This window comes from Triticum aestivum, unplaced genomic scaffold, assembly GCF_018294505.1.
Source record: "Triticum aestivum cultivar Chinese Spring unplaced genomic scaffold, IWGSC CS RefSeq v2.1 scaffold53625, whole genome shotgun sequence".
NCBI lineage: Eukaryota > Viridiplantae > Streptophyta > Magnoliopsida > Poales > Poaceae > Triticum > Triticum aestivum.
Genome location: NW_025229031.1, coordinates 15,980 through 24,961, shown reverse-complemented (window position 1 = coordinate 24,961; position 8,982 = coordinate 15,980). Strand labels below are relative to the sequence as shown.

The following is an 8,982-nucleotide window of genomic DNA, read 5'->3' as shown; positions in this document are numbered from 1 at the left end:
GGACTATCCTTTGTCATCCCAAGGTCCAACAACGAACGTAAAAAAATGGGGTGCTTCAGTTGGAATCTTATTATGCAAAGACGATCCAAATATATTCGAGCTGAGTAAATGTCGCAACGTAGGTGAAGGGAAGGATGCGCCTTAGGAGGAAAAGGAACCGTGAATTATTATTATTTTGCGGGTAAAAACTTATATTACTCAAGTGTCAACCGTACAGTCCAGCTTACACAGAGCAATAACTTCTGGGAGGCCGGAGCCTGGCCAGACTACAATTCTACTCTAAGAGGTAGCATATTTAGCTAAAAAATCACTAACAGAGTTTTGACACCGGTTGATGTGAGCAATACGAGTTCTACGGAGAGTCTTCAGATGCTTGATTTGTGCCACCAAAGAAGCATAGACAGACCTATCTATGCCAATATCGTTCAAGATATTCACTGCTGATAACGAGTTCAACTCAATCTGAATAGGAAGATCCGTCCGCTGGATGGCGAGAGAAAAACTCTCCATGCATGCTCCTATTTCTGCTTCAAGGGCATCTCAGCATGAAAAAAGTACCATACAGGATGAGTATATTATGTTGGCAAGATTGTCATGAAGCACCATCCTGCTCCTGGAACCGTGAATTTCATCCTTCATCTACGAGTTATTCAAAGAAAAAGGTGTCAACTCACAACACAAGGAAGGATTGTTATATCATAATGAAGGACAAGGTTGGAACAAAACAATGGAAGTGGAGTATCTGCTCCCGAGCTCAAATGCTCTACGATAAACAATAAAACCAAAACAAAATGATACTTTTTAAAAAAATGCTGAGTTATTTGTGGTTAACTTTGAAAAATGTTTTGTGTATTTGCCAAATTTGAACTCGAAAGAACATTCGTGGAAGTCATGGCAAAGAAAATTGATGCTCCAAAGTTGCTATTTTTTTAATGCATTTTGGACTGCTGATCCTTTTTCCGCATGACTTCCACGAATGTTATTTAGTGATGGACTTGTCAAAGTTCGTCACACAAAAGTTCAGATTTTTTTTGGTTTTACTATTCATCCCTAGCTTATTTAAGATTGGGATTAGAAGAGGACTTTTGCAAAACAATGTACTAGTTTGCCGACTGCCATCTATTGTATATTAATATTAGAGCATCTTTTGACCACCACCGTCTAATGTAATGGATACAAGCTATTTTGACAGATGTCATGATGTTTCAGAATTGGAGTATCTAATTCTAATGTATATAGATATGAGAAGAAGTTCTAAATTAGAGGGGTATCCCTTTGTTTCTTCCATGTTGACTTTATGTTGTTCATGCACTCTTATATGAATCTAAAGTGCACGAGTCCACATTGTTGCCGTCATGCCAAAAATTCCATGCACTCCCGGGCCACTATTATTCTTCATGCATAGTGTGTGTTGTCTAAGACCATCGAATGAGGTTGTGTGAAGGCGTGTGCGGGAGTTGTGTGTTGTCGTCGTGCTAAAAAAGTTAGCTTCCTTGACGTTGAGCCTACCCCTGCATTTACATCCTAGATTCGCCACTTCCAAGCCAGCTTCGCTTGTCATCCTCATTACCTGGACGATCACTACAACTTTGATTCCATGGAAACAAAGAGGACACGTGTACCCACGGACATGCCAAAGAACCAACAACCAAACCTTTGCAGCGACTCAATGTCAATCATCCCATCGACAACCACCTCCAAACCATGGGCCCTTCTAGCCAGATCCATGTCCAAAATGATGCCCCCAATAGACAACAAATTGTTGAGCACCACCATTGTCCCACCCTAGAAGACCCAGATAAAAGGTTTCTCCTAGAGCATCTCGGGTACGAAGGCAACAAACGCAGTCCCGATGCCTCTAGCAAGGTAAAGGCTCTTGCAGGTACAACCATTGTCGGCTCCAAAGGGAGCCGCGTTGCATGAGGCGTAGCCACTGTCGAGCTGGTCGTTGAACTGATCCAACAGGGAGCATTAAACGAAATATGCCATCGACTGCAAAAAAGAAACACAACCTATCACCTGAATGGAATATGCTCCAAGATGCACTACCATAGCACATCATGCTATGAACTCCTCTTTAGAGTGGGTTTTCTGGACACCTATGCACCAACGCCCTTCTTGCGTTGTGAATCATACTAGTTCACTATTATCACTTCATAGAAAAATCTCTTTTTTGTTTCTCAAACAACTCAACATATAAGCTTGAAAATTTGACTAGTACAAATTTAAGTTTCCCCATCGTTGTTGTACACGAAAAAAATCATCACACTGTCGCCGCCGCCCTTCCACGACTAGGTATAACGTCGCACGGTACCCACCTTTGTGTTGATGATTTTTATTTTTCCTTTGTTTGGTAGTGCTAATTTTGCTAATGGTTAGTTAGATTCAACTGGTTGCAATGGTTTTGGTTTAGATTAGATTAGTTAGGTTTAGGTTGATTAGGCGCTTAATTTATTTAGCTATATAGGTTAAGTATAGGCTAACTATTTGTTAATTCGAGCGTGATCATGGCTATGTCAATTTAAACGCGGTCACGCCTATGTCCACTATCTATACCCCTCCTTTATTCGATCTCACCTTATGTATGCTTAAAATTCTACTTTCTCTACTCTATAAAAACTTGGAAATAAAAATATCACTACCTTTTACTAACCTCTCTTGGAGTGCTCATGATGCAATAGCAAGTTGATGTTTTACCAGCCAGATAAGTTGGGACTTCATTCTCAACTTGGTTGGGAATTTCATATTTTCAAGACTTAAAAATAAATGTAGCTAATCATGCTATGAATGAAGTTTCCATATATTGTTGTGACAAACTTCGGCTTGCTCTTGTACTACATATGGTTCGCTTCCATATGCCATCCTGGAGAAACACCACGTGATCGTTATAGGTGTTCTAACTCTTTTTCGCTTGGTCTTGTTACATCAAAAAGGGCATCGCGATGCAGGCATAATATTTGTGGTCTGTTTGGTGTCATCCCTGGATCTTGTTTATAAGCTACTCATATTTAATGATCGCTCATGATTCTAGAGTAAGACAATGCTTTTGAAAGTGAGTCTTCAGGTTGTTACACATGTTCTTATATACAGAAGAGCAAAGAGTGAGCGGAGGTGGAAGTTGCAGCTCTCATTGCAGGCGGCAAGCTTGTGACACCATCGTTGCTGCGTTTGTGTCTGTGCGTGAGTGGCTAGAAATAGGGAAAGTTTGGGCCTTGTGACGGTTTGATCACTATGGTTTTTTACTTTTTAATCATTATAAACCTAATAGCAACCCCAAAAGTCTAGACCCACATTTAACAAATATGGATGATGGGAGGCCCATATTCAAAATTGAGCACATCGATTAGAGCTCAGAGTTCGTTGAATTCTATTCTAACTTCGCTGCCCTCCAGGTAAGGTAATGAATATGAATAAATAAATGATAGTAATTGATGTAAAATTTAAGAAAAAAAACCCTCTATGCTAACAAAAGATGACATCCTCCATCACACAAATTACCACCAAATACATGGCAAAAAACATCCCTGAAAAAGTAGATGACACCAGGGAACTGATACAGACCAAATGGTGCCACAAAACTGAACTGACCCCTTCACTAATCACCCACTAATCCTCCTGTAAAACTTACGGCCACTTCTAGTTCATAAGTGTACCAGAACTCGGCAAAACTTACGGCCACTTCTAGTTCTATATAAGTACTATATCCTGGAGAGAAGAGAGGCGTGATACGCAGCTCCAGCAGGCTATGTCCCGGCATGCCACTGTGTAGCACTGGCAGCTCCCTTGATCTAATCTACTTGCAAGTGCAACTTTGTCTAATCTACAAGTGTACCTACCCTAGTACAAAAATCGAGAATAAAGTAACATAAATGAACAATATACTAGTGTACCATTGTATATATTTGATCCTGCCAGCTTAGCACTGAGTTCGGGTTGATCCATCTCCATCTACATCTACATCTATAAAGCAGGAAGCTTCCTTATCCCTTTCTTAAGAAGCAGATCCAACGAACTTCTGATCAACTTGGCATGTCACTGGTTAGTGTGTAGTGCCACCCACTGGCCACTGCTCCTCTGTGCCGTTTTCCGCCGTTAAATTCCTGCTTCGCCGCCCCCTCGTCTCAGCGACAAGATCGACTGGTCTTGGAATTCGAAGCCGCGACACTACTACTGCCCAACCGGTATGTAATTATGCATACACATCGCTCAACTCTATTTGATCGTGAGCATTAGTTCCATAAGTACTCCCTCCGTCCGGAAATACTTGTCATCAAAATGGATAAAAAGAGATGTATCTAGACATATTTTAGTTCTAGATACATGTCTTTTCATTCATTTTGATGACAAGTATTTTCGGACGGAGGGAGTACATTTTATAGGAGTATGTCTTTTTTGCTGTGCGTGTAAAAATTCACATGTATACTCTGCGCTGTACAATTGTGCAATTTTAGAGGATATATAGTATGATAGCTAGAGACTTGGGAAACTATAGGCAACTGAAAATTAACAAATCCATGGACAAAATCAATGTGTTTATTGTGCATGATTTTGTGGGTTAATGTACTTTGTGGATTCTTTTGGTTTATTTCTAACTGTATATATCCAAAGGAGTATGATTATCGTATGCCAAGTTCTGATTTCTGAACCAAAACCGTGAAAAATCATCCAGGAGAGGAGCAATCGCTATGGCTACAGGGCCGTTGGAGCTGTGGAGCCACCAGTCGATGCAGATCCTGGTCCTTCTCAGCCTCGGGCTGCAGCTCGTCCTCTTCGTCTTCGCCGGGGTCCGCCGGCGTGAAGCCCTCCTCGTGCCGAGGTTCCTCCTGTGGCTAGCGTACCTCATGGCCGACTCCACCGCCGTGTACACCGTCGGCCACATGTCGTTCAGCAGCGCCTTGCGGTCCGTGCCCGTGCGTGAGCACCAGCTGGTTGCGTTCTGGGCGCCGTTCCTGCTGCTGCACCTGGGCGGCCCGGATAACATCACCGCCTATGCGTTTCAGGACAACCAGCTCTGGCTCCGTCACCTCCAGATCCTCGTCGTGCAGGTCCTTGGAGCGGCCTACGTTCTCTACAAGCACATTGCCTTTGCTGGCGGCGGCGAGAACGAGGACTTGCTTCGGATCGCCTCCTTCCTGATGTTCGCCGTAGGCGTCGTCAAGTACGGTGAGAGGACGTGGGCGCTCAAGTGCAGCACCCTAGAGAGCATCCGCGCCGCCATCAAGACGCAGCCGCCGGCCATCCACAACCATTTCCATCCTCAGGACAGAGTCACGGACGAGGAATTCATGTTGCGACGAGGTCACAACCTGTTCCACCTCTGCAAGTTCACCATCGTCGATTCCTCGGTGCTGGAGGAGGACTCCATTTCCGGACTAGAAGTGTACACCGGCAAGCTCATACAAGGCGTCGAGCTGTGGACGCTGATGGAGATCGAGCTCTCGCTCATATACGACGTGTTGTACACCAAGGCGGCCGTGGTCCACACCTTCTTCGGTTACCTGGTCCGCGTTGTCTCGCCCCTTACCGTCACCACCTCGCTACTGCTGTTCCAGTTCACCAGCAAGGACGGCCACAGCACAACCGACGTCGCCATCACATACATCTTGCTGGTTGGCGCCGTGTTCATGGAGACGACATCACTCCTGAATGCGCTGGCATCCTCGTGGGTGTTCGCGTTCCTGAGCACCACCAGGTGGCAATGGCTTCGGTACACAGCCTTGTGCAACGAGAGATGGGACAAGCTCCGGCGCACACTTGCGTGGCTTCACCATCTCGTCAAGGGTGATAGGTACAAGTCAAGAAGGTGGTCCTACACCATCGGGCAGTACAACTTGCTGCATTTCTGCACACGCCCCGCAGACACGCCGCTCACCAGCCCACTGCTCGGTAGGCTAGCCAGGGTGCTGGGACTCAACGAGTGGTGGAACAGAAAGCACTACTCGGCAACCGTCGTATCGCTGTGTACATAGGCCGGCTGTACAGCAAGGGGAAGTTCAACACGGGCATGCACAGGGTGTTCCAGCGGGCACGCATGGACGTACGGGGTCTTCTGAGGATCATCAAGGATGAGATCAAAATGTGGAACTTGGCAGGCGCCGGCATCCCTTTCGATCCGGGCTGAGTTTTTTCTGTTCCTCTTTTTCTTTTGTGCTATGCTATCCTGGCTAGCGCTTGACCCGCTTGGGTCCTTCTCTTGTTCTGTGTAACCCTCTCCTGATCAATGAATTTGGCAAGCTTTGCCAACATTCAAAAAAAAATAGACCGTCGCGGACTTTACCACAAAGGTGTCCTCAAGGACACCCTCGGCGTTGAGTTCCAGGAGGACATCATCATCTGGCACATCGCCACCGAGGTCTTCCTCACCAAGAGCGAGAGAGCCAAGGCGGTGAACGCCGCGCCTGACGTGCACGCCATCAGGGTCATGTCCGACTACATGATGTTCCTCCTGGTGGAACGTCCCTACATGCTGCCAGGCCAGTCCCAGAAAAAGTTGTACGAACGGACCTGCGAGAAGCTGATTGCCATGGGATCGGCTGATCCTAGGTACCCTAGCCGTAAACGCGTCGTCAAGGACCTGTTCCGTCTACATGATGCCCCGCATTCCAGTATTTCTAGGGTCACCGAGAGGGAGGAGCTCATCAACAAATTGTACCATGAGTACAAGAACAGGGAGATCAACCCCCTTGCTCCTCGTCTCACCCACATGGCTCGGCTCGCCAAGGAGCTGCTAGAGAAGGAGAAGGATGGCACGACCGACTCCTTGGACCTTGTCCTTGATGTGTGGATGGGCATTCTAGTCTACGCGAGCAATAAGTGCACCAGGGAGTCCCATGCCCAGAAGCTCAACAGTGGTGGTGAACTGACGACCGTCTTGTGGATTATGGCAGAATACATCTCGATTGCCCAAAGAGACGATGTAGTATAATTCATTAATGCCATGCATGTAAGCATGTTACCATCATGTGTAAGGAACATGGATGTAACTCGATCGGTCGCGTCTGTTTGATACGAAAAGGAAAGACACGCTCATGCAAAAAGGAAAGAGGTTTGGTATAGCGTCTCCCTTGCATCTAAGAACAAAATATTGCGGGCGTGCGAGTGTATATAGTACACACATACAAGAAGAAGGAAAAGAAATGTGTGAGGGCCTGCTGGCGCAGCCAAAGTGATCAAGCAATAATGGTCTCCTGGTTCCGGGGAGCCTCGAAAAACCCTCGGTTAATTACTCTCGCGGATAGTACATTGGGAAACCTCCGATTAAGCTGCGCAGTCGTCTTCTTTGGTCTTCGCTTCGCGTTACTCATGCATGGTGGTGGTGGTGTGTGTGGTGGTGGCGGAGTCTGTGTATGAAGTGGTACACGTGCCGTCGAAAACGTGGCATTTGCTCCGCCCATGCCTGCCTACGCCGTCTTGCCTTGTCGGTCTTGAGCGGCGTCGATGTTGTTGAAGTTGGGGCAGCATGCATGGTTGGGCTTGTTGGCTGGGACGTCGTCGATGACTTTGTAGATTCGCCGGAAGTGCGAGGGGTATGCCCCGCGGGAGTAGATGTTGAAAGGAGACAAAGAAACGGATGGACGCGCGACACATGGACTGCAGACATTTGTCGATGACTGCATACACAGCCACCAATAGCGGGGAAGTCGCCACCATGTGTGTCGAAACGTCCCGGAGTGCCGCCTCAGGCGGCAACGAAAGTCGCCACCTTGCGCCATATGACACGGCCGCCGGCGACATATAAGCCACACGCCAATGAGCACGTGCCGCAAACATGAAGTGCCGACGGTGATGCCGAGTCCGCCTCCATGACGGATGCATCCAGACCGGAAGCGGCTACACATAAACAAACACCGGTATGTATGGTCTGCGACGAAGAAAGGGGATGGGGGCAAGAGATATGCCTTAGTGCGTCTCGGCCCCTCATGTCGAACAAGGTGTGTCGCCGAGTATCGGCAAGCCCATGGCGCCTCCATGGGCTAGTGAAGCGGCGGCGAGTGAAGCCCTCGGATGCGGTGAGGCCTTGCATATGCACCGTCGATGGTGTCGTCTTCGTCTTCAATCAAGCCTGTGTAAGCGGGTCATCGGGGCTTGCACATGGATGACAACCCCGACGCGTCGTCGCCAGTGGTGAGTCCGACGTGAAGGATCGCCGGTGATGAGTCCGGCGTGAAGGATCGCCGGGGCCTGCACATGAAACGGCAACCTCGGCGCCTCGTCGCCGGTGATGAGTTTGGCGTGAAGGGCCGCCGGGGGCTGCACACGAAACGGCAACCCCGGTGCATTGTCGCCAGTGATGAGTCTGGCGTGAAGGGTCGCCGGTGGGTACACATGAAACGGCAACCCCGACGCGTCGTCGCCAGTGATGAATCCAACTGAAGGGTTGTCAGGGGTTGCACATGAATGGCTGCCCGACACACTATCTTCGTCTTAAGGGAGTCCAACCCAAGGCGGCCGTCGGGCAGGCTGAACGACGGAGAACGTGTCGAGGATGTGCATGGACAGCAGCCCCGCATCGTCGTCTTTATAGGCGGAGTCGAAGTTGGCGGCTGGCCTCATCCGAGGTCGCGACTCAAATCACCACCATGCTATATGTGGAGAGAGAGAGAGAGAGAGAGAGAGAGAGAGAGAGAGAGAGAGATTAGTTTTGATCCTCACCCTAAGAGAAGATGATTGTCGTGCCCGTCTGCAAACATTTGGGGCCCCGGGACGAAACACAAAATGATGCTCTAGCATTACAAAAGTATAGCTAATACAACTAAAGTATACTTTCACCTAATTCCATATCTTGATTATTTGTTATTTTGTACAATATATAAATACATCAATTATGAAATTTAAAGTACTGAAGGTACTGCTAAAGCAATAAACTAACATCGTGTTCTACTGAAAAGCATCAGTACATGAATTCTAGGCTTATCAAGATAAGATAACAAAAGAATGTTGAACCTTGGAACTTGGATGGACAGCTATCATTGAAATCTTTTA

At 47.4% G+C, this 8,982-nt stretch overlaps 1 pseudogene; it reads left to right on the top strand.

Moving 5' to 3' along the window:
• Window positions 1-4,685: 4,685 nt before the first annotated feature.
• Window positions 4,686-6,925, top strand: LOC123174773 (uncharacterized; annotated as a pseudogene).
• The last annotated feature ends 2,057 nt before the right edge of the window (window positions 6,926-8,982 follow it).